This window comes from Maniola jurtina, chromosome 19 (assembly GCF_905333055.1).
Source record: "Maniola jurtina chromosome 19, ilManJurt1.1, whole genome shotgun sequence".
Classification (NCBI taxonomy): Eukaryota; Metazoa; Arthropoda; class Insecta; order Lepidoptera; family Nymphalidae; genus Maniola; species Maniola jurtina.
Genome location: NC_060047.1, coordinates 10,601,637 through 10,629,312, shown reverse-complemented (window position 1 = coordinate 10,629,312; position 27,676 = coordinate 10,601,637). Strand labels below are relative to the sequence as shown.

Sequence of the window (27,676 nt, the reverse complement as noted above, 5' to 3'; positions counted from 1 at the left end):
TGTACCCACAACATTAAGCTGAGTTCGGGCCTTTTCGTTGGCACAACATATAGCAGGTACTCAACACCATGTTTAAGTTAAGTTAGTCTTTAAGTTTTATATTTTATATTTTAAGTTTTATTTATTTTTTAAGTTTTATATTTTAAGTGTGTTTTGTATTACCTGTATGTTGATCCAATGAATAAAGTTAATTCTATTCTATTCTATTCTATTCTATTTTACGTCTCTCCTGGACTAATATTTGACAGATCATCGATTTATAATCATATCGAGAGTTTCCTCACTTTAGTTTACTGTGGCATTAGTCACATTTCCGTTACGCGCTGTGTGTGTTTCAAGCTTTAACGAAAAGCGTGACATTTTCGAGGCTCTCAATTTATTGAATTGCGGACCCTGATTGCTGATTTCAACGGTTTGGCATCCATTATTCCAATTGGATTTCTATGTTTTTCATTAATTCAATTATCATATTATTTCAGTTCTAATCGGATTCGGTTAGAACTCAATCCTCTTGATAAATATTTATAAGCACGAAGTTTTCGTCGTTATTTATAGAATCTGGTTTTAGTGAACAGATACAAAGCCAAATTATTCGATTAGTCGTTTAATTTTCACACGATTGCCCAAAAAAATTTAGCCAAGTGCGAGTTTGACTCGCATACGAAGGCTACCGTGCCAGCTACCATCGTACAAGAAATAACATTTTGTAATTTATTAATGTGAAATTATATATTATTGCCTTTTGGGGTGGAGACCATGGGTTCGTAGGGCGAGGATGCCGGATCCTCTTTTAAGGAACTGTCATCCCGTCTAGTGGAGTCCACGGGTGACCGGAGGTCTGGCAGTTTACCTAGGTCAGCATATTAGTCTGGCCATTCAACGAGGTAACGCAGCCAGCGTTCTGGGCACCCTGCCTCGTTACAGCGATTTAGATGACACTGTTTTGTAATTTTTATATTTAAGTATTTATTATATTTGTACCCATACTAATGTTATAAATGCGAAAGTGTGTCTGTGTATCTGCTACCTTTTCACGGCCCAACAGTTTCACCGCTTCATAGGCTACTCTCGGAAAATCAAAGAGTTCCCACGGGATTCCCAAAAACCCATCCACTAAACCGATTTGTATGAAATTTGGTACCGAGATAGCTTGCGTCCCTGTGATTGGCATAGGCAAGGCAGGCTTTTTTCTCGGAAAATCAAACACTTCCCACGGGATCTTTAAAACCTAAATCCACGCGGACGAAGTCGAGGGCATCCTCTAGCATTATAATAAGTTAAAAAGATTCATTTCTTAAATAAATAGAACAATACCATAATGTAGCGAAATTTAATTCAAGGAAAATCAACAGCTTTGATTAAAACCATTACTCATGATTTAAACAAGAGGAGAAAGCTGTAAACATTCGGCCTATTCAAATAAATTTGAACGAAATACTCAGTAGGGTGTAATTCTAGTAATTTATAATATTACGAGTCTCTTGTCTTATGAGTATCTTCCTAAATTTACTAGAAGGGTATAAATTCAAATTTCATTATAATTATATTATGCTCGCTCAAAACCATATCACTGCCCAACAAAGCCATAATAATTCGACGCGTTAAACCGAGTAGCCACACTTGAATGGTTAACATCTAATGCCTATTGAATTTGGGTTGAAATCGCATAACGCCAAACGGCATTGTGAATGCCGTTGAACGTTGATCTTGACTGAATGGTCGGGACATTGCCTGCGAATTCATCCGCGTGGATTTATGTTTTTAAAACCCCGTCCGCGGTCTTTAATTTTTCAGGACATAAAATAGTTTATGTCAGTCTCTGGGATGCAAGCTACTTGTATCTCTGAGGCAAATGACAAAATCGGATCGACGAATTTTTTGTGTCTTAAGTAAATAAATTGAAAAAAAAAGGTTTTAAAAATCCCGTGGGAGCTCTTTGATTTTCCAGGATACAAAATTGCCTGTGCCAATTTCCGGGACGCAAATTACCCCTGCACAAAACGTTTCATATAAATCAGTTAAACAATGAGCCCTTAATTATCCTGTGGGAACTCTTTGATTTTACGGGATAAAAATTAGTCCGCACTGACTAGATTGGTGACTAACAGGGCTCTCTCCGTCACTTACTCCATACAATCGTAGTCCCAATTTCATTTGAATGCAGCCAAAGTCCATGAAATTTTGCAGACATATTGTAGAAACTAATATCTGTGCATGTGGTGTGGTGATTTTTCTAAAAATATGTAGTTTTAAAATTAGAGGGTCTCAAAGATTTGTAAGTGAATTTTTAAGACCACGTAACTTTGAAACCGAATATTTTAACGGAAATCTGGAAAACCATAAGCATAGATATTAGTTCCCGGAACGTTTCTACAAAATTCCAATGAGAAGGTATGATTGGTTAGTATTCCAATGTGAGACGAACTACGTTTGTATGGAGCGAGTGACGGAGAGACTACTCAATCTAGCGATAGATTAAGTTGATGATGATCTTCATTATTTACACAATTAACTTCAAGCAAAATAAGATTGTATACAAGGATACTTTAAAGAATAAATAAATGCTCGGAAAGGTTCAATGCTACAGTCTTATCTCGGATTTCGAGTATCTACCAACAGAATTATCGGTCAAAAGAAACTGTAAAGAAATTCTTTGTACATCTTGACGCGTTGTGAGTGATGTTATTTCGCAAAAAGCATCGAAAACACGGCCGTAAATATGATCGAGAATTTGATATAGCAATAAAAACGTTGTTGCGAGGTGTTTTAACGTATCTGTTAATGTTTTGTGAAGTCGTAAAAGTTGGTATTGTGTCTTTACTTACTTGTATTTTTGGTGTTTTATTTTGTACTAGCTGATGCCCGCGACTTCGTTCGCGTGGATGTAGTTTTTTAAAAATCCCGTGGGAACTCTTTGATTTTTCCGGGATAAAAAGTAGCCTATGTGCTAATCCAGAGAATAATCTATCTCCATTCTAAATTTCAGCCCAATACGTCCAGTAGTTTTAGCGTGAAGGAGTAACAAACACACACACACACACACACACACACACACACACACACACACACACATACAAACTTTCGCCTTTATTCAAATTCAAATTCAAATTCAAATTATTTTTATTCAATTAAACTTTTACAAGTGCTTTTGAATCGTCAAAATAATCTACCACTGGTTCGGAATGCTGTTCCTACCGAGAAGAACCAGCAAGAAACTCGGCGGTTGCTCTTTTCAAATGTACAATTTACAATAATATGCCATACTGTATACAAGCAATTGCAGCGCCGTATATTGCTGGAGCGAATCAAATCCAAGCTTTTTTGTCATTTACATAATCTTCGATTGTATAATAAGCTTTTTCCAGGAGCATACTTTTAATAGATTTTTTAAACTTGTGTAAAGGCAAGTCTAAAATTGATTGTGGAATTTTATTATAAAATATTACACTCATTCCCACAAACGATTTTCCCACTTTCCTGAGGCGGAGCGTAGGATATGCGAGCCTATTACGGTTTCTAGTTTGCCGGTCGTGGAAATCACCGATTTTTTTGTAACTATGAATGTTTTGTCGTACAAAAATTATATTAGCGTAAATATATTGAGAAGCTACTGTAAGAATACCTATTTCCTTAAATTTCTCTCGTAGGGAATCGCGCGGTTTTAAATTATAGATTGCGCGTATTGCCCTTTTTTGTAATACGAAAATTTTTCCAATATCTGCCGCTTTACCCCATAGTAAGATTCCGTAAGACATAATACTGTGAAAATAGGCAAAATATACAATTTTTGCAGTTTCCACATCAGTTATCTGTCGAATCTTTCTAACAGCGTAAGCAGCAGAGCTGAGTTTACCAGCAAGTGTTGATATATGGGCGTTCCATTGAAGCTTTGCATCTAAAGTTATCCCTAGGAACACGGTAGTTTCTTCTACTTTCAACATATCATTATTTACCATTAAATTAAAATCATTTGCCGTCTTAGTATTGGGCAATGCGAATTCGACACACTTAGTTTTCTTTGCATTTAAAAGCAAATTATTAACAGTAAACCAATGAGTAACCTGCGATATGGTTCTATTTACATCGTCAAAATTATTATAATTTCTATCGACTTTAAAAATCAAAGACGTATCATCAGCAAATAGTACAATATCGCAATCATTTTGGACGAAATATGGTAAATCGTTTATATATACCAAAAACATGAAGGGACCTAAGATAGAGCCTTGTGGAACACCCATTAGTGAGGCTGATCCGGATGACTTCACATCATTTACACATACAGTTTGTATACGATCACTGAGGTAGGACGCAATGAGACTAAGCGCAGAGTCTTTGATTCCATAGTGGTTCAATTTAGCCAAGAGAGTCTCATGCGAAACGCAATCGAATGCTTTAGACAAATCACAGAAAATTCCAATAGCATTCTGTGAGTTCTCCCATGCATCGAATATATGCTTTAAAAGCATTGCGCCCGCATCGATTGTTGATCGACCTTTAGTAAAACCATACTGCTCCGAATGAAGTAATTTATTCAGATTAAAGTGCTGGAGCAGTTGGTTGAGCATAATTTTTTCAAATATCTTGCTAAAAGTCGGTAAAATTGAAATTGGCCTGTAATTATTTGGGTCAGTTTTACTACCCGATTTAAAAAGAGGAATTAATTTACTGTATTTCATAAGATCTGGAAAGGATCCTGAATCTACGGACTCATTAAAGATTAGAGTAAGATATGGAGCAACAATATCAATAATATTGCTGATTACTTTTACTGAAATTCCCCATAGGTCTCCGGTTTTTTTGTACTGTAGCGATTTGAATACTTTAACAATATCATATGGGGTAACGTGTTCAAATTTAAATAATACACTGCACTCAGAAACATTGCTCCTTAGAAGAGTGTAGGCTTTCGTTGGCGACGAGTTAAGGGAACTGGTAGTGGTAACTGGAATGTTTCGAAAAAAGTCCTCAAATACGTTTGCTATTTCTAAGTCGGAGTCAGTAATATGGTTGTTAATTTTAAGTTCCAATTTATTATTTTCCACTTTACGTTTCCCAGTTTCATCTGTGATGATATCCCAAGCTGCTTTGATTTTATTATCAGAATTAATAATTTTCTGTTTTATGTGAATTGACTTAGCTTGTATGCAAACATTTCTAAATAATTTTGAATAATTTCTTACATACTGAACAAATGTTGGGGTATAATTATATTGCTTTTCTGCATACAAGTCAAACAGCTTGTTCCTACTTTTATAAATGCCAGCAGTAGCCCACTCACTAAATTTAAGATTTTTAAACAATCTTTTTTCTATGACTTTAAAAATACAATTAAATTGGGAGTTTATACAGCTAAAAAAAGCTTTATAGAGTTCATCCGGACCACCCTGTGTAAGGTCAATTGTAGGTAAAGTAGATAAAATATTGAGTTTGAATTGCCTTACTTTTTTGGTGGTGACTGGCCTATACTTTATAACTTTCATTATATTTTGTTGAGAGCTGGGAACAGATATCATTTGTCCACAGTGGTCGGATCTAAGAGTGGTGATAATGGATTTTTTAACAATTTTACAATCACCAAAAATGTTATCAATACAAGTAGCTGAAGTTGCAGTTACACGTGTGGGCTCAACAAAAATGTTTTCTAAATTAAAACTTTTAAATAAGTTAAGTAATCTGTCTGTAAAGGAGGTGTGAAGTAAAATATCAATATTAAAGTCTCCACAAATCAATATTTTTTTTGATGACCTACATATCCGCCTCAGTGCCTCCTCCATAACGTCCTCAAACAGAGAAAAGTCACCCGAAGGAGGTCGGTATGCGCAAACTATAATATATCGCTCCAGCTCAACACAGGACAGCTCAATAGTGCGTTCAACCGAAAGATTAAGAATGTCTTTTCGTTCCTTGTAATTAATGTTGTTGCGGGTTATTATCATAGATCCTCCGCGAATAGCCTTCTTTCTTGTGAACGCACTTGACAATGAATAATTTCCAAGATTGACAATTAATTGATAACTATTGAGCCAATGCTCAGTAAGGCATAGAATATCGATATCTAATTTTTTTATAAAAAGTTCAATTTCATATTCTTTTCCAGACAAGCCCTGTATATTTTGGTGTACAAGATTAATCATACATTGCTTGTCTGTTGTATTACTACTTGATTTAAAATTTTTACCATCCTTGCCGGTGAGGCTCTGTATGTTTTGATGTACATTATTATAATATAATACAATATTATAATATTAGTGTGATGCCCACAACGTGCCACAACTGCGAGAATATTCCATACTATAAAATATACCTAATGGAAGTAAGTAGTGTTACCTTATCTTAACTCTTTTTATATTGTACTTTATTATTTTTATTGGCGGATAATAAGACATCTTTACTTGCAAAAAATAAAACGAATAGGAGAAAACACTTCCTTTATTCAGCGCATATCTATATCTATTATTATTTATACATATAATAAAATTGTAGAAAAGTGGTGTCTGTACAATGGAAATATATAAAAAAAAAGTAGCAGGGGTTGTTATTATATCGATGCCGAACCCGAAATTGTAATTAATTTTTTTTGTCTGTTTGTCTGTTTGTCTGTTTGTCTGTTTGTCTGTGTGTTTGTGCACGCTAATCTCAGAAACGGCTTATTCGATTTAGATACGGTTTTCACTAATATATTGTAGTAAGCTTCACTTAGGATTTAGTGTTTATTTCATGTCAATCGGTTCATAAATAAAAAAGTTATGTCAATTTAAAGAATCACGGCGCCTCGCGCCTGAGCGTCCGTGGCTATATAAAGCGCGAAAAGTCACTATTCCACGCGAACGAAGTCGCGGGCACAGCTAGTCTAATAGTAATTGTATAAAAGAGAAATCATTTTAATTTAGGTACAGTAGGTACATCAAACGGTGTACTTAAATCTACATAAAACTTAAATTGACTTATGGCATTAAACAGGATGTTTGGTAAAATTATTATATAATTATTATATGTATAGATGACGACACGTACCCATGCTACTTTGATCTGATAAATACATTGTTGAAGTAAAATGTCGAAATAAAATTATAAAAATTTCCATACAAAATTTTAATTTTTTTTATGACCAAGTTTTTATGGCACTAATGTGCTATCTTAAGATGGCCAACGATCTCAGTGAGTTAGAACAATTTGACATAATTTTTTTTAAAATTTTGTATGGAAATTTTTATAATTTTATTTCGTCGTTATACTTCAGCATTGTGTTTATCAGATCAACAAAGTAGCATGGGTACGTGTCGTCATTATATACTAATTACCAAACACCCTGTAGAAATTTTGTTGATATGTCATTAAAAAAAAAAACAATTTTCTAATACATATTACTGTTTTTATTATCAAAATAAAATAAGTAATTATAGATCATAAACATCCACATGAAAATTAAGGATCCAACCATAACCTTAGTAGGCTTTTGGTAAGGCCAAGTTGCCGTTTCCATTTAAAGGCCGATTCACATCAATTGCGTATGCAGCACGTACACGTGACACGTGCGTAGTGACGCGCGTGAACCCATAGACGTAACTGCACGCATTATGTCCACGTGAACGTTCACGCCACGCAAGCGGTATGCCATGTTTTATAAAATTCCATACATTGCAACGCAATCGTACGCGCTACGTCTACGCTTACGCAGCCTGTGTGAACGAGCTGAATTTACACATTCAAATAGAGTTCAACTACTAAATTACAATACTCTTCTACCCTAAACACAAAGGACCGTGGAATCATTTTAAAATCATTCATCATATTCTTGATCTTCCTCTCGGATTTATTTGTGTTTACCGCCGCCCCCCTTTGTGCCCTTAATGGCGGGAAAAGCGCTGAATCAGACGCACGTAATGTATCCTCTATAATAGTATAATGGTAATGAAAAATTGAATGGCATGTGCCACCCCTGGAAAGATGACCGAGAAAATTTCCGCCTAGAGTAAGTATTCTCTAAGTTTTCATCGTTGAGTTCACTGACGAGTTCACTGTTGTAACACCTTTGACACAATAATACAGTAATTAATAGAATCTAACATGAAATAGCTATTATATAGTGCCATCGTTTTCACCATTGTAACATCTTTGGCACTTACTAAGTTGAGTCTAAGGTTAAAATCTATAGAGTGCACTTTGATTTTGCTTAGACTTAAGTTTCAGTTAAAACGAGACAGGTTTATGCCAGCGCTATAACGCTGTCTCGTGAGCAAATTCAAAGCATGCTCTATAGATCTCAGCCTTAGAATCGATTCACACTTGTAGTACAGAGTCGAAACCTTATGATTAGGATTTCTGTGATCGAAACAAATCGAAGTATCAATCCGAAATATAATGCATATTAGTGACCTCTGTCTTTAGAACGTTTTGCACAAACGACATAACGAGAAAAACGAATTTACGCTCACTTCATTTTCTTATAGAGCAGCGCTTAGAGAATAGTCTTGCTGCGGTTAATGTAGAAAAAAAACAGCGGTTGTTACTTAGACCGTGTTTAGTATTAGGACAGGATTTTGGTAAATAATTAATGACTTGATCCAATTTTCAGTAAAATAAGTTAATTAGATGCTAAACGTAGACGTTATAAAACGTTATTAAAGGTCATTGCAAATCATACAGCTGAAATCGGCGTAGGGTTAACTAGCCTACTGAAAGTTTATAACTACTTACTTATAAGTTAAGTATAGAGTTTATGTATTTTAGGACTACCTTTTGCAACGGCAACGCAGTGCCCTTTTAGCACCCAATACTGAAATCCACTGCGGTGGGGCCAACGCACCGAAAACGATTAATTGGGCGAGTAAAGCAGTGTGTGGACGCTGCATAAGACTGACTTAGGCACTTGCTCGATAACCAACGATTAGCGAGAAACGAGTTGACGAGTAACGAGTAATATGTGGATAATGTGTGTGTGCCATGACGGGCGATTATTCACGCCGGTTACGCCAAAGTGCTCTAAGAAATCAGAAGGCCAGAAAATCCTAAATTAATGTCTTAAGTGACCAGCCTCTTATCCCTTCTAATATAAGGTGATTATACACAACACCTCTGTTCTCTTCACAATGGAGTATTTACCTTACGAGTGGCTTCTTCCGGATAAGGCTCTTGAGTCTCAGCTATATAATGTGGAAACCTTTTGTTAGGGGCTACGTTACGGAGACTTAGAAAACTGGAAGTGTGAAGTATAAGACTGATTTAAGCACTCGTTCGACCGCTGACGATTAACGAGAAACGAGTTGGAGGGAAGCGAGTGTTTAGTTGGGATAGTTTTGTCGTTGGACTATGAGTTAGTATGCCAGCGTGACGGGCTAGGTGCTCGGATAGGCAGCCAAGACACATAAATAATTAATTAGTATGAAAAATCACAGACACCTATTAAATATTTTGTAGAATATGTCTACCCTTGGATTTTATTACATTCATATGAAAATCAAACTTCCTTTCCATGGAAGTTCCATGGATGGGCACTCCTCTGATTCCTAATAAGCTGGTATTATAATAAGGTATTTCTATTGCATTTCTATCATTCAATGTAACGTGAACAATCTTGTTTCTTCATATACTTACATAATTTGGAGCGAAAATCATCAAAGAACCACTAAGCCATCGAAATGTATTCATTATTTCTTTTTAATGAAGCGCTCTCTGCAAAATTTATTTTTTTCGGTTTTTTTACATCTGCCACTTCTAGTATCTATAAGCAGATAAGTCCCTTTGTAAAGCTCTCGCTTTGTGGGGCAGCCTCAATAAGAGTGTTAAACGCTGGTCCTGGGATCCAAGCCCTTTGCGAGTGACCTATCCGGTGTGAACCGCTCCGGTTCTTGGCAAATTATGATTTACTTTATTATAACTTGATTTTGCAACAGAAAAAGTACCTAATCCTACCAAAAAATAAATACCATGGCCTTAATAGCCCTACAACATTAACTTAGTATTAAAGGTTTTTTCAATTGGTGTTCAAAAAAGACTATTACCTATGCCTACAAAACAAAATAGGTAATGCTCACGACTTATTCATTTAAATACCAGGAACCTCTAAGAAGTCTAAGATCGAATATTTATATACTCTACATGATATCATCTGTATACAGTGGCTAGTACACAAGTAAAATACATGGAAATCATGAGACATTGTATTAATAATACAAACACTTTCATTGACGAAATACATTTTTTCGGAGAACACTGTACGAAAATGGCAAACGCAGAAAGATGAGACCTGTTTACAAATTATAACATTGTTGCATTGTGGGAAGCATAGGTATACCTACCTACGCTATATTGGTACCTCCAGTAACCTTCTTGAAGGTAAAAATTTCAAAAATACTTTCTACTTCGTAAAAGGAACCTACACTCAAAATTTCGAGTTTCTAATCCCAGTGGGTTAGACTGAGAGAGTATCATCAGTCAGCCTATTTATCTTTCCGTAATGTCACTACCCATATTACAAATGCGAAAGTGAGGTTGTTTGTTGGATGGTTTTATTCGTCAATCTCGTCGCAACGGAGCAATGAGTGTGTGTGTGGAGATGGAATTATGGAGAACTGTCAGGCATGTAGGTATGTCACGATGTTTGCTTTCACCGTTAAGGAATGAACTGATATTTAATTAAGTAACTACCTACTTAAAACACATAACTCTAGCTCCAAAAAGCACGGGAGTTTTAACCACTAGGCTATAACAGCTTCTACCCGGACTACAACAATATACGATTTTCCTACGTAAAACAATACAAAGAGTACGTTACTCTAGTGAAATGGCCTAATAATAGTTGTCTACTACTAAATACATGACAAGTTTAGGCTATATCCCATATCTTTGCATACAACCGTGAAGACTTTAACAGGGCTCTCTCCGTCACTCGCTTCATACAATCGTAGTTCCAATTTCATTTGAATATTAAACAACCAAAGTCTATGAAATTTTGCAGACATATTCTAGAAACTAATATCTGTGTCTGTGTGTTTTAGATTTTTCTAAAAATATGTAGTTTTATAATTACAGGGGCTCAAAGATTTGTATGTAAATTTTTAAGACCGCGTAACTTTGAAACCGAATATTTTAACAGAAATCTGGAAAACCACAGACATAGATATTAGTTTCTAGAATATGTCTGCAAAATTTCATGGAATTTGGTTGCTAAATATTCAAATGAAATTGGAACTACGTTTGTATGAAGCGAGTGACGGAGAGAGCCCTCTTAAATAGGGCTCATAACATTCAGGTATTAGCTACACTACGCCCGCGGCGAATACTCTGTAAAACAAGAATAGGTAGATACCTACTTACCCCTGCAGCTGTCTTGATGTGCTTAAAGTTGTTTAAATAAAGGGATTCACATAGGTAGTCAATCATTAAACCCGTGTAATTTCAAATCTAGATGTTTTTTGGTAATTTGCACAGACAAGATATTATTAGTTTCTAGAACGTTTTGACGTTTAACGTCTTCACGTTCTAGAACGTGTTCAAGAATGTCATTGAATTTCACCATCATCATCATTGTCAACACATTGCCGGCTCAGTACTGAGCACGGGTTTGGTGGTGGACAAAGTCCACCACGCTGGCCAAGTGCGGATGGAAGATTTCACACATCTTTCAGAACTTTATGGAGACCTCTCAGGCATGGTCTCAGGGTGTTTGCAAATGATATTACTTAAACGCACGTAAGAAATTATTGAGTTTGATTGGTATAAAATCGTAGTTTGATTCTCATTTAAATACAAATGTAACCAAACTACGTTTGTATGAAGAGCGCTGGGCAGTGCGCTAGGGACACTTCTCTTAAATCTCATACTGTCATAATAAACAGGAAACTACCCGAGCTCACTTCAAAAAACAAAACCACTACCATTGTCCTGCAGCCGTGCGAAATCGAGTGTCCACAATTAGAACACAGAGTTATTGGCGTGTAAATCATCCGCGACGTGTTCATTTCTCGAACGAATATTATCGGATATTCACTGTTTGTTACACCTATATTGAAGGACGGTAGTAGAATTTTAATGGGGATTTTCATAATAAATGAGGCACGCTTGCTAGAGTCGCTCCTACAAGCCTACATTATTAACACCCGACCCAAAAAGAGGGGTGTTATAAGTTTGACGTATGTATCTGTGTATCTGTCTGTGGCATCGTAGCTCCTAAACTAATAAACCGATTTTAATTTAGTTTTTTTTTTAAATTTACACTTGTAGTATAAATAAATATACTTTACACTCGTAAAGTATATTCATTCATTCATTCATATTTGAAAGGATTTTCACAGATATAAACTAGTAATCAATAAAATTCCAGAGCTCAGAACATTCTCAAATTATCCCCAAAGCTATCGTCTCTTCACACCTACATTTATTATATCCCTAGAGACTTTCTTTATCTATTATGGAGGTCGGCCTCTAAGTATAAATAATTGATACCTGCTAACTAATTTTCCCGAACTCTTATTAGACTTAATCAATTATAATAGATTTTGGCCTGGAAATAGGCTAGAAAGATGCCCAAAGATAATAATATAACTACGCTTATTTTTAGGGTTCCGTACCTCAAATGGGAAATGGAACCTTAGGAATCACTTTTTTCTGTTTGTCTGTCAAGACCCTTTTTTCAGGAATGTGTAGAGGTATTAAGTTGAAATTTATACTTACCTGTAAAATGGACCTGTAAAAAACCAAGCTTCTCAGACAAAGCGATCGAAAAATACAGTCATTTTTACCGCATATTTTGACACTCACATAAACGAATATCTTCAGGATACCTACTTACTCATGTTGAACTAGAACCATTACGAAGCAATGTCTCATAGCACCAGTAAAGGAAAAATCCAAAATCTTTAATTTGTAGTTGTATATATGTTGTGTAGATATTGTACATTATTTTTGTGATTCCAAAACCACATTTACAGTTGGGGATTATAATTTAAGTACTTAACAAAATAATTATCACACCTTCCAAGATATGGGGCTCACAGCAGTACTGAGCGTCCTATGTCTAAAAAGCCGTTGACTGAAAAAGAAAAATTTAAGAGTTATTGTCAAAAAAAAAATTTAGAAAATCTGTTTCTACAAATGTTTGCGATGTAGGATCAAACTACAACTGTACTAAAAACTTGATCTTACGTAGCTTCTTTTTTTGAAACATTACTTTTTGAAAATTCCACAGGACTTCAGAACCACCTATCCTAAGTTTTCTCTTATAGGTCTCAACTCTCAAAAAGACAGTGGTGTAAACAGTAGCACCTTATGATTGCAATACCTCTGGGCGTGCACTGTTCTCATAAACATCGTGCTACCAACGCGGTGTGTATGAATGAAAGCTGTGTGGGCTAAGACACAAGATTTAGCGGGAAGTAGGTACAGCTTTATGGGGTTCCGATTTCCGAACCCAAACGGTGACGGTGCACAGCCACCGCTATCTGTACGTCCGCCTGTCAGCAGGCATCTCATGAACCGTAATAGGTAGAGAGTTAAAATTTTCACAGAGCTTGTATTGCTGCGATAACAACAAATAATAAAAAGTTCAAAATGGCCACCGTGCAGATAAAAAAATGGGTAAAAAGTATTGTACGATGGTACGGAACTCTTCGTATGCGAATCCGACTTGCACTTGAGTGGGTTTTACATAAATATTCGCGGATTCCAGAATATTCGATGAAACGCCGCTCACAAGTGGCTAGCAGTGGGCACACCTTGTATTTTAGCGTTTAAACTATCATGATATCCATAATGTCTGACAGCTGAACTCATGTGTTAGTAGAAATATACCCGATCGGGGTCCTATGTCAATAGGCCAAGGATAGGAGCCAGGAGACACGCTGTGAGGGGGACTGAGGTTTGGGGGAAGCTGATTATGGTTTCATTGAGCGTCTCTGATGATGGACACTGAAATATGGAACTCTATAATGGCATATGGCAGTAGTGTTTGGACTTTTATAATCTTAAATTTATGAGAGATAAACTCAGAGTAAAAAGGACTGAGGGGAGAGAGCTTCATTTGATGAAATAATTATCGTTTCTAATAATAGGTGCCTCACCTATAGATCATCGTCTATTAGTGATGTCTTGATACCCTTTCGTTATGTAGAAATAGATCAACGCCCCAATTAAATGGAACGAAGCCAAGTAGGTAACACATCAAATGCATTCATAGTCCACACAGACTGCATGAATTTACGCGGTAGCCTCGTAAGTTAAATGTTCAGATATGCCTTGGTATTGTTTGTAGACAATATGCAGCCCTTCATCATCATCATCATTAGCACTGCAATAAAATGCAAAACATAAAAAAAACCGGCCAAGTGCGAGTGAGCTTGTGCACTGAGGGTTCCGTACTCGGGTATTTTTTCCAACATTTTGCACAATAAATCAAAGACTATTATGTGTAAAAATAAATAAAAATCCGTTTTAGAATGTACAGGAAAAGCCCTTTCATGTGATACCCCACTTGGTATAGTTATCTTACTTTGAAAATTTAAACACATTTAATTATTTTTTAAATGATGGAACCACAAATTCGTGGTTTTCAGATTTATTCCTGTATTTGTGCTATAAAAGTATAGTTTTTCCTAGAGAAACAAATAAGTTTTTCACAGTAAATTCCATCATTTAATAGACAGTTAATGCGTCAATTTTTTGAATCAGTTAAAATTTCATTTAGTAACACAGGCCTATGAAATACGCTACCGCAACTAAGCCGCACTCATGACGCATTCGCATAATACGCCTTTGCAAATCCGCAATGAACTGTAGACCGCACAGTACGACGCCTGGTAGACATTACACGCACATTGCAATATTACTATATCCACCTATGTTTTTAACCCCCGACCCAAAAAGAGGGGTGTTATAAGTTTGACGTGTGTATCTGTGTATCTGTGTGTCTGTGTATCTGTGTATCTGTCTGTGGCATCGTAGTGCCTAAATGAATGAACCGATTTTAATTTACTTTTTTATGTTTGAAAGGTGGCTTGATCGAGAGTGTTCTTAGCTATAATCCAAAAAAATTGGTTCAGCCGTTTAAAAGTTATCAGCTATTTTCTAGTTTTCTTGTAGAAAAGAAGGTTAGATAACCCTTAGGTTCATAATATTCAAGTGTCAATTGACAAATGTCAAGCTGTCAAGATGGACGTTTCCTAGATATACATAATTATTTATTTGAAAATGAATGAATGAATGATTTGTCGGGAGTGTTGAAAAATTTTAATTTACACTTGTTACTTAACTATATAGCTTTCAATTGACTACCATCACACCAAGCAGTACGAGATGATGCAGCCTAAGGTGTAGTACGCCTGCCGATAAGGTTCCTATTCACTATTCTTCAAAAGGAAGCAAATCGCTTCGTATGAGTCTGTACGAAGTCCTGTGAAATACGCTACCGCAACTGAGCCGCACTCATAACGCATTCGCATTATACGCCTTTGCAAATCCGCAATGAACTGTCAACCGCACAGTCTCGGACTCGTTTGCGAGACAGCGCACGAGTTACGACGCCCGGTAGCCATTACGCGCACAATGCGTCATATAGAAGTCATTATACAGCTTATAGTCATATAGAAGTCATTATATTGCTTTTTGTTTTCGCTACTCAAAATATGCAAGTGTAAATCATTTAGATTCAACTGTGTAGGCGACAATATCTGGTATTCATCGAAGAAATGGTAATTACTATTCTACCCAAGTTACCAGACCTGAAGTTTCGATTATTAGGTAGTGGGCACCTAGCTATGAATTATGAAAAAACAGAGCCTCAATAGCTCAACCGGTAAAGGAGCGGACTGAAAACCGAAAGGTCGACGGTTCAAACCCCGCCCGTTGCACTATTATCGTACCTACTCCTAGCACAAGCCCGACGCTTAGTTGGAGAGGAAAGGGGAATATTAGTCATTTAACATGGCTAATATTCTTTAAAAAAAATATTCATCATTACTATGATCAACCGATCGCCGGCCCACTACTGAGCACAGGTCTCCTCTCAGAATGAAAAGACTTTTGGTCATAGTTCGCTACGCCGCGCTGGCCCAGTGCAAATTGATTGGCAGACTTCACACACTTTTGCTAGCATTATAGAGAACTCTCAGGCATCCAGGTTCCCTCAGGATGTTCCACTTCTTAATAGCAAAAAACGCACATAGCTCCAAAAATTAGAGGAGCCAGGGATCGAAGCCCCGACCCCCCGAGCCGAGACGTCTTAACCACTAGGCTATCACCGCTTATACAGTGGTTTTTTTGTTTGCAATTTATTATAATACTGTTTATAAGGCACATCTACTAACAAATAGTACATAGCAAAATATTATAAAATAATATTTAGAATAACTATTTGTGCATTGAAATAGTTTAAGAACTTAGAATGAATAAATGAAAAAAAAAATGAAATGAATCTACCATAAGATCATAAAGACAATAGCCAAATCAAAGGGGTTTGAAGAAGAAATAACTTTTTTTTGATAACAGAACAAACAGTGCAAAACGAGTATGAAATTCATTATAAGCCCATCCATACACATCGATAAATCCCGGATTCCGCCCACAGATAATTTCCGTTGGTGCGGACGCGCTCTATTCAAGTTAACCACGTGTGGGACGTGATAATGCTTGCAAATCTACAACTACTATCTTATTGTGTTCATAATATTAACATCTATAAGGTAAATCTATAATGTTATGGTAATCTTCTTTGTTAAAGTTACGTTCTTTCAAGATCATGGTAATCTTCTGTGTTAAAGTTCTTTGAATATTTCAAATGTTAAACAAACGTAAACGTAACGTAAATTCACGCTAGGGTTTAAGAGGGCTCTCTCCGTCACTCGTTTCATACAATCGTAGTTCCAATTTCATTTGAATATTAAGCAACCAAAGTCCATGAAATTTTGCAGACATATTCTAGAAACTAATATCTATGTCTGTGGTTTTCCAGATTTCTGTTAAAATATTCGGTTTCAAAGTTACAAGGTCTTTAAAATTTACATACAAATCTTTGCGCCCCTGTAATTTTAAAACTACATATTTTTAGATAAATCTAAAACACCACAGACGCAGATATTAGTTTCTGGAATATGTCTGCAAAATTTCATGGACTTTGGTTGCTTAGTATTCAAATGAAATTGGAACTACGATTGTATGAAACGAGTGGAAACGAGTGACGGAGAGAGCCCTGTTAATAACATGCGACATTGCGGCATGCTACAAATTGAAACCTTAATTTTGAGGCCATGCGGCACTCTTTTTCTTTAAATAATATTAGCCATTTTAATCATGACTGACATTCCCTTTTTCCTTCCAACTAAGCGTAAAGTTGTGTTAGGAGTGAGTTACGACAATAGTGCAACGGGTGGGGTTTGAACCGCCGACCTTTAAGATTTCGAGTCCGCTCCTATTACCGTTGAGCTATTGAGGCTTGGAGTATTAGCTGATACGGTATGGCAGTCTGCTAATGATTCTTGCCACAATTTAAACTTCATCCGTGTGGATTTAGATTTTCAAAAATCCCTGGGAACTTTTTGATTTTCCGGGATAAAAAGTAGTCTCTGACATATTTTTTTTCACGATTGAAGCATAAACCAATAACCCAACAAACCAACAAACAAACACACTTTCTCATTTGTAATAGGTGTATTGTGTAGTGATATTATTATTATAGCATGCCGCCCTGGGGCATGCGTCAATGTCGCAATGTTGCTCTGGCGTAAAAAGGTCTTAAGTTAAGTTATGTTAATCTCTGGCACGCCACATTCACATAATATACTCGTAATATGGTATGGAATGGGCGATAAATATTGTCAAAGACGTGCTAGCTAATAGGCTGCTCTACAAATGCTATTAACAATAATAATTGTACCTAAGTACCTATACTAAGGGCTTTTACATACAGCCATTAAACTTAGTAGAAAGGGAATAAAATATATTTTATTAAAAAATACTGTTACATAATAGTGGAAGTCAAATTAATTCCTTCCCCAAAACTAAGCAAGCTCTACGCTCTACAAAAACTAAAAAAATCCGAATAACTTATACCTACTAACAAAAAAAAGAAGTAAAACATAATAAATTTTCCAGAATTAAAAGCATCAGTAAGAACTAGAAAAAATTCATTAGTTAAGTAGTTTTCAAGTTCATTTTCAAATATTTTGGTAAACCCCGACCCAAAAAGAGGGCTGTTATAAGTTTGACGTGTGTATCTGTGTAACTGTCTGTGGCATCGTAGCTCCTAAACTAATGGACCGATTTTAATTCAGTTTTTTTTTTTTGTTTGAAAGGTGGCTTGATCGAAAGTGTTCTTAGCTATAATCCAAGAAAATCGGTTCAGCCGTTTTAAAGTTATCAGTTCTTTTCTAGTTACTGTAACCTTCACTTGTCGGGGGTGTTATAAATTTTTAATTTACACTTGTGTAATAGCCTTATCTGGTGACAGAAAGGTGACTCATTTTTGCGCAAAGGATCAGCCTGGCTGTCCAGCGTAGATTTGCATAATTCCACGTGGGCATGATTTGTATAGAAATTTGATAACGCTGGCTTGATGTATTACTAATATTTTCATTGAAAAAAAAATGTAATTCTAAGGTATCATTATTCTCTATTAGTTCAATAAAGTAAAACGTATACTTAGCTGGTATAAAAAATAACTGGCACTACATAAAAAGAGAAATTTGTGTAAAATAAAGTTTCCAACTATGAAAGTAGCCTTCCCCAACTTTAAAAGCCAATACATTCGAGTCAGCACAAATCACTGGAATAAACTACTGAATATTGTTATTTAACACCTGTAGTCATAGTTCAGAAGGGATTGTGCATGAAAAGAAAACTTTCCCCCCTATTACGAGGCATATAAGGTTCACAATAGTACAATGCAATGTGATTTTAAATTTAAATTTCACGAATACGGAATATGAAAAGGATATTCTTTGGTGGGAGCTAGTTTAAACTTTTCAAGAGCGGGCGTATAGCGTGCACTGCTTTTTAATGTAATAATATGTTACGACGAGTATGCAGAGATTTTATTGGACCTTACGGTTATGTTATGACCATAAAATACGATTCAAGGTGGTTCCAACTTACGAATTTTTTGCGGTTTTTTGAAAGTTCCCGAAACTGTATAGATTTCCAAAACTACTTTCTTAGTAAGTATTTGTTTTTTCTCGTAATTTTCTTCGGAGATAATATTATTTTGTGCTTTGACTTGTTAGTAAAATATGCCCAGCCTTTGGAGCTATTTAGAGTCATCGAATACAAAATTCTAACTAATCAGACAAAGCCTTAATCCACAGAAAAAATAGGCAAACAAAATCTAGTCTTGATGCATTTACTGAATTGGAAATGATGGTCCAATATTTATCATTTGTTTATATACATGCAAAGGATACAATATCTTGAAGAATAGATTTAGACAGAGATTGAGATAGAGAAATTGTGGGTAAGGCACCAAAAAATTAGGGTGTTAAGTTTTAATTTAGAATAAATATTTTGTTCTTATTTTAAAAATACCTGAACACTTTAGCGATGCTATTTTGTTAGTGATTTGTCATCCATCCATACCTACTAAAATATATCAATGGTTGAAAACATAGATGGTTCAAAACAATTTAGATAGATAGATAGAAAATCTTTATTGTTCACAAAAAACACATGTAAAGGAACTACATATCTATGAAAGGAACACAACAGAAAGAAGAAAACAGGAAAAACAATTGTGTGCAAAGGCGACCTTATTGCTTAGAGCAATCTCTACCAGGCAAGGCAACCTTTGCTGGAATAAGTAGCTATGTAGGAATTTAGGTGGATGGGTTATGGAATTGTGTCAAATTAATAATTATTTGAAAGGCGGGTAATAACCCATTAATTTGTTGGAGAGCGATGACAAATGGATGACAATTAGATAATTCCGTATCGCCAATTGACACACAATTGACACAAATTTGATGACAAGCAAGCCCTAGCGGGTGTTTGAAAGTAAATTGAATTACCCCGTGGTATATTGCTCAGCTGCAATATAAAAGTAGAACAATTAATTGTATTTTAAATTATAGGGAAGTTGAATGTACATAAATACATAATATGGTTGTGGTAGACGGAAAGACAGACAGACAGACACTAAGAGTATTCCATAAAATATGTTCTGCTTTTTAGGTTTTTTTTAGGTTTTCAGTCAAGATCATCACCATCAACCGATAGAAGGCCACTGCTGGACATTGGTCTCTTAGAGGGACTTCCACTACCCTATGCATGGTCTTGCACCACGTCTCCTGAATCCAACGAACGAATTGTTTAATTTCGTCTGTCCATCCGTCTTTTCAGGACAGATCACTAAAATATTGAAGGACTAGCTGTGCCCGCAACTTCGTTCGCGTGGAATAGTGACTTTTCGGGCAGCATATACTCTGTACGTTAAAAATGTTCGCCGTGATTGTTTAAATTGACATAATTTTTTTATTTATGAACCGATTGACATGAAATAAACACTAAATGTTAAGTGAAGCTTACTACAATATATTAGTGAAAACCGTATCTAAATCGAATAAGCCGTTTCTGATATTAGCGTGCACAAACACACAGACAAACAGACAAACAGACAAAAAAAAATTAATTACAATTTCGGGTTCGGCATCGATATAATAACAACCCCTGCTACTTTTTTTTATATATTTCCATTGTACAGACACCACTTTTCTACAATTTTATTATATGTAAGTATAGATTATATGAAAACCAGTTCAGTAAAACAAATAAAATGGATGATGTAGAGCAGCACAATTAGTATTTTAAAAAGTTAGTAAATGGGAACACCAAGAAATGATGGAAAGACATTGGATAATCAGAAGAAATCTTGGAGTTAAAGCAAATAGAGAGGTTAAAGCTATGATAATTAATTGAGACATGAATAGACAAGTTGGAAAAAACAACACTGACTAGAGTTTATATACTTAGGATAGAGAAGATAAAGAAGTAGGTTAAGAACAATAATACTTGTTTTATCAATATTATTTGTTTAGTAAACACCATTAAATGTCAATTGGTAGCTAAGATATATTTTATTTAGAGAACTACAATTAATTAAACATAGGTAGCTACTCTGATTCTTTGCGAGAATAATAAACTATTCCACGTATTTCATACGCTTTCTGTTACTCTTATATCTAAGTAAGAAAAGTCCCTCTACGTCAACGTCCGGAAGATAAATGGCTTAGATACCTTTGCCTTTTGCTTCAGTTGAAAATTTTTACGCCCTCAAGCGACACCTTTACTGCGTTTCGCAAACAAATGCACTCTATCTCCAACCTGTGCAGACGGAACCCCTATCCTCGATGCAGTTTCCCACCCTACCTGCGCAACCGTCTCCCTCATCCCAGAAACATCCTTCATCCATTTCATTCACACTTCAAAATTACATTCGGCCATTTTCGTTTATACTCGGATGCAATAGCCGGTGTGGCCCGCAGCTAAACATAATTTTCAGCCAGTCGTTTTCCGACCACCAGAGGAACCGCGTCGCTGCCGGTCGCCTCTCCCGCGCTCGAAACATCGCAACTGATGCGTCGTCGGCTTATTTGCATAGGGATGTTTATTCCCAGATAGTGTGTCCTAAAAACCTGACTCATATCACAACGGATTGCTAACAGTGCTGTGAGATACTCCAGTGTTTCGGACAGAGGTATTTGAAATATAAAATTCCGTAAAAGTGCTGCGGTTTGTTGGTCCTTCGTTTGGAAAAAGTGGTTTTCATATAAAACGGATGTGGCTACGATGAGATTTGTTTGATTCAATCAAAGATAAACATACATCAGTCGAACGGTAATATTAGAACGATGTTGTCGACATTGTTGACGTCTGACAACGTTTAATGGATCGGGAGGGAACTCACGAATGTAACTTTAGAACGGAAACGTGAAATGATTTAGTTTTAGCCGAGTATTATGACTTTGTGATACATTTAGTTAATGTGGAATACGATATTAGCCGGGAAATGGCTTCTGCTTTTATTGAACTTTAGAATGACTGTGAATTTGATTAAAATGCTAATAGAAAATTAGAATCCAATAAGAAGTAAATTGTATTTCATGTCTACTACTGTAGACCACACAAAATGAATGGTTTTAAGACATGTCAAGACTCTACCACTAGTTTTTAAAGCAGATTTTTTTGAGAAGAGCTAGCAAAAAACTCAGTAGGTACTCTTTTCAATAAAAATAGGGATAGACATAAGGTCTAAAAAGCTGTACCTAGATTAAGAGTAAAATAATAAAGATTCTAGTGATAGAGTTTCATAACTGGAAAAAGTTTCCAATAAAAAATGTTTTAGAAAGAGTCATTAAAAAAAGTTCTAGATTAAGAGTGAAATACAAATTATTCCATTGATAGAGTTTCATTAGTGGAAAAAAGTCTCCAATAAAAAATGTTTTAGGGAGGGTCATCAATCTAATGGGACCTGTACAATAGACCATTGTTCGCAATTAAACAACACAATTTTTATCGCTTCCAACAAAATAATATCCGGGGAATGAACAATAAAGTCAATGTTTACAAAAATCAATTAACGGAAGAGCACAAACAATATCAATTGAACTTTCGTAACGGTTATTGGTTAATGATCCGTTGCGGTCAGCTCATTAGTTTTGTGTAGTGTTTATCATCATTGGTTTCATAGTTAACCAACAGAGTTTTAAATTTCACTGTGCATTGAGCTAGATCATGATGCAATAGACCTCATGAGTACATCAAATGACAATAAAACATACCCACCTGATGATTAAGCAGACGTAGACTTAGAATTAATTAACAGTTTTAAGTCAATTATATCTACATAAAATTGTTATGCAACTCTTTGCTTTTGTTAGATAGGTATACCTATTTACTTAATTTAAAGTTGCATCATATGATTTTGCAATGAAAGCGATATTAGATACTGACAGAATAATTAAAGTAGGTCCAGAACTTTACTAATTGTTAAAAACAGGCGTCAAAAACCGTACCCACATCTTGATGTTTACAAAAACAGCTTGTAACTAATTAAACATATACATCAATCATAATCATCAATAATATACATAAAATTATTTATCTCTTTTGCTATTGTTATATTAAATTAAGAGTCTAGTCATAACAATCATTAAAGATGCGATTTTATTGATAGTCATAATTAGGTCCATAACTTTACTGAATGTTAAAAGCGTGATAGGTAAACTCATACACCAGTCATATAGATCCATATTGCTGTATTGGATAATATGGACTTTATTATGGACATGGGCAATTTACAGAATGACAAAAATACAGTGGTAAACTTGTACATAAATCAGGCAGAGTTCATTTTACTGTAGTTATTCTTTATTATTGATATAGACATTACTACGTTAGTCTAGTAATGTTACAATAACGAACTGGAATTGTATATTAAAATGTTCTCATTCGATCCAAACACTAGATAGTAATTCAATTTTTTGTTGTATTGGACATGGACATAATTATTATTATTAGTGACTTGGACATTGCTACTCTAGTGATATCATAACTCGCTGGAATTGTGTATCAAAATGTTCTCATTGGACCCACGCACCGTGGGACCAGCAAACCAGAGGCATTAGATTCATATTTAGCTTTTTACAGTAACAATAAAGAAGACAATAATTGAATTAGCGGAGTTTTTGTTGTAACTGAAACCGAAAGTGCTCAAGATAAAGTGAGTGATACAAAGTTGAGAACAGCATAATTTCCTGCCGTGGAGATAATAAGCTGCGAAGTAAGTTTAACAAATTTTTTTGCTAAAGGCGCGTCCACGCCAATAACAATTTGAGTTTCGCATCGTTTTCGACGTAAATTATCTTGTAGAGGCACAAATCCTTAGTGTAGATGACTTTGCATAGAGAAATTCTCGGTGAATTTTTTTTGGTGTGGACGCGACTAAGGTGCTATTTTCTTTATTCCTTATGTAAATTTTTCTTGAATTCTTATATAAGAAGATTGTTGAAAGGAAATTTTCTAATTTCGCTAAAGTCACGTTTTGCGACATCGTTTTGTATTGTACGCTGTTTGAATTTTTAGAATATTTTTAATTAATAAAGTAAGTACGTTACGTTTATGTTCTTCCCTATTTTTGGAAGAACTGTTTTTAGGTGACTATATTCCTTCTTGCTGAACTGAGTATTAGAATTTCTTTTACTCATATTAGATAATTTAAGATAACATCCCGGTAACTCTTAAGACTAATTAGTGTAAATAATATTACTTAAATAGCTACTTTTTTATATATTACGAATTTAATAAGAATAACTATGGACATTACAGTAATAATCTTTTATTAAGTAAATTTTATACCTACTTATAAGAATTACTAAGCATCTGTGGTTCAATTTTTTATTTTAGGTTTTAATTTTAATTTCTTCATAATATGATACGAGTGTATCTACTTAGGTAGGTACGTACCAGGAACTGCTTGCACTACCCAGTTTTTATCTATCTTTTAGGTACTTTTTATTGAGATAAAAGGACTTAACTTCGTCAATATCTTATTTTGGCTATTTGGGTAACATTTAGCAGACGAATTCCCAAAAGACTGGTAACTTTCCCATAAAACGATTTCTAACATTACCTACGCCTGTCTTTCATAAATTCCAAGCATGTTCAGTATTCAAACGGTCTACAAATATTATTTTATCTTCACCGATATTAAAAAGAAGCTCCACATACCAAGTACATAAATCATTTCGAATACCCACTTGCTTTTCAACTTGACTCTCCACTAAATATGTAGGCAGAGGCCGATGCTTGCATACTAGCCTTGCATTCTTTTACTGACAAATGACTGGTTTGTACTTTACTAACATTTCAAATGGAAATTGTTTTCTAAATATATTTTCTAGTGCTTCCATTTTATTTGTAGAAAAAAGTTTTGCTGGTTATTCGATGCACGATACATAGTTATCACAATATTTTATTTGTCCTTTTTAGATCTCTAAAAAGCTTTAAAGCTAAAGCAATCTATTAGCTAGTTCTTCTAGTATAAGAATAAATAATAGTAGGTACCTATTATGCTCGAATAAAATACCTATGACGTATTAAATATATTATTTTATGTTAAATGAGACAGTAAATATTTAAGTTAGACACAATCAAATTGAAAATATAACTTTAATTTTTTTTTAATTAACTTAATAATATTGAATATTTTTAGGAACATTCATTATATCATAAAAATCTACAAAGAATATTATAAAAAGACAAAAAGTATTTAAATATTTATTTTTAAATATATTAAAAACCAACACTTGTCATAAAACCATTGAACCATAGATAATGAGGCAGCCATCTTGAAATGAAACATCGCGAAGAGAATCAAGTTGAAAAAAATGTTGGTCGTATCGGCTTCTTTTCATTAAAGAACATTAGAGTTTCGAGGATGAAAAATGAAAAATAAATAAAGGAGGCCCACAATGTAGGCTTCTGAGGGAGCTCCGAGGACATTGCTTTTATTTAAAGAATTTTTGTGTAGACAATTTTTCAAGACACTGGCAGGGCTGTCCGGTATGATTTATTTTTATCGGTTCGGAGAGAATGCCGTTTAGTTGATATTTTTTTTGTACACAAAAATGTACTCTGTTTCGTTAAACGGGAAAAAGATAAATATATGTATACTTTTATTACTTACTTACGTAATAATTATGTTAACAAATAGATGTATCTTGTATGAATCAGTAAGCGGTACTACAAACCTATGAAAAATAAATAATAAGTGTTTACTATAATTTGCAACTAAGGACACTTTGTTTTCAACGGGATCTTAAAATGATTTTCATATACTCGTATGTAGACATACATCTATCTTGTAAGAATGCTTAGATTTGAGACTTAGAAGTTAATTCCTGGGGCCCTACTACCACCGCTAAAAGTACTACTTTAAGCGATGGTAGTAAGGCCCCTGATCAGGTAAATAAGTGAATTGTATGTTAAGATTTACTTTTTTTCAAAGTGTAGGTGAAATGATACCAATCAGATTACATATTTATTGAAAACCTAAAAAATATTGAATTCCCAAGAAATCAATATAATTCTAATTAGATAGAGCACTCTAACGAGAAAAATATTCAAATTCATACTGAAATTGGAGATAAAATGACAATTCCAAAAGGAATCGTTACCTTATACAAACAATCTGGTATTAGATTACCAAACAAGGCTTGTTGTTTCCAATATAGACTTCTCCAGCCAATAATAACTCACGTATTTCAGTATCGGATTTGAACTCTGTCCGAAGTGAAGTAATCAGATATCTTACCAAGTTCGAATAGTTATAAGCTGGTAAAGGTGATCGCGCATTAGTTAGTCAAAGTCCAAGATCATTAATTCCACTTTAGATGAAATTGCATTTTCAACTGATCTTAAGACCTGAGATGATCATAATAATCAGTCCTCTAAATTAGCTACATATTCCACTAGAGAAAGTCACGGATCAAAGCAGCATCTCAACTCAACTCTCTGTAAACGATATTAGACGCTGCCTTAACCTGAGATATGAGGCAAATTGCCTAGCCATATTTTGTTGGTATTTTGCCGTGGTCAAAGGAACCTAAATCCAACGCATGTCTAGTTGGGACAGAGCAGACGTTTTTTAGAATAGAATAGAAATATAAATTATTTATTTGCATTTGTTTCATCTGAGGAGTCTCATATTGCCTCAAATTGAAGCTCAAAATGAATACGAAGCTTCTCTCATTTCGTTACTTATTGACAGTTCGTCTTATTAAATGGTGGTAATTTAAATCCGGTAGCCTAAAGAAAACTGCTCTATACGTCATCCTAGCAAAAGCAAATATTTCTTTGAGCGTAGCAACTTTGAAGTATTTTATGACTTGGACATAGATATTTACAGCCGGCATTATGTTAGGTTTTTGTAGTGCGTGTTAGAAGTTTTATTAGTTAAGTGCTAGTCTAGACAGTGTGGCTCGTCGTCTTGGTCTCATAAGTGGGCGAGCACCCTTAATGTTATTCAAAACGTGTCTCCACATTTATCCTAAGTGAAAGATCTAGCACGACTCCACAAACTAACTCCATATAAATCTCAAAGTATTTCAACTCGGTAATGGCTGAAACAAATCTCATTGGGATGCTGTAAGACACTCGGGATGCAAGTCCCTGCAAAATGTTTGCCATTTCTTTGCATAAATTCTATCGTGGCTTATCAAAATGGCTTTGCAACGATGGTTAATGTCTGTACTAAATTGAAAGGAATTTTCTCAACGAGACTGTTATTAACTTCTACGAAATTCTAATCGGAATGCAACATCTCGGTCTCAAGATTACGGTTTTTGTTGACTTGAAGTGCACTGAAGAAAACCATGGATATTTTTATCTCAGTTCCATAACACATGGAGTTATATTTATGCACACACATTGGCTATTTAAAAAGAAATAAATTCTTTGGTTTATTATACGAATTGAACGAGATAGGATGAGGATGAAAAAATCGAGTGGTGAGATTTCACAGTACAAGCTTGCTCTAACTGACCTAATTATTCTAACCAGGGCAATTTTAATTTCAAAAGGCCTTTTCTAGCCTTTTCAAATTCACATGTCAATTATACCTCGTAATTCAAATAGGTAGGTACTTAAGAGGGATCTTATTAAACTTAGTTTTTAAAATCTTTTCCTTAACGTCGGTTTT

At 35.0% G+C, this 27,676-nt stretch overlaps 1 protein-coding gene and 1 long non-coding RNA gene across 6 annotated transcripts in view; one reads left to right on the top strand and one right to left on the bottom strand.

Moving 5' to 3' along the window:
- On the bottom strand, positions 1-27,652 carry LOC123874831. Its single transcript, XR_006798015.1, has 3 exons — positions 27,642-27,652; positions 21,082-21,092; positions 1-59 (listed from the first exon to the last, which is right to left on the bottom strand). It is a non-coding gene; the product is annotated as an uncharacterized LOC123874831 (long non-coding RNA).
- The window catches only part of LOC123874806, a 237,826-nt gene continuing 231,651 nt past the window's right edge, over positions 21,502-27,676 (top strand). For 2 of the 5 annotated variants that reach the window (XM_045920313.1, XM_045920314.1), the window contains exons 1-2: positions 21,502-21,813; positions 23,626-23,758. The gene's annotated coding sequence lies outside the window, so the exon portion shown is untranslated. Of the gene's footprint in view, positions 21,814-23,615; positions 23,763-27,676 lie in introns of all 5 variants that reach the window. The other 3 variants (XM_045920315.1, XM_045920317.1, XM_045920316.1) reach the window with 3 other exon arrangements.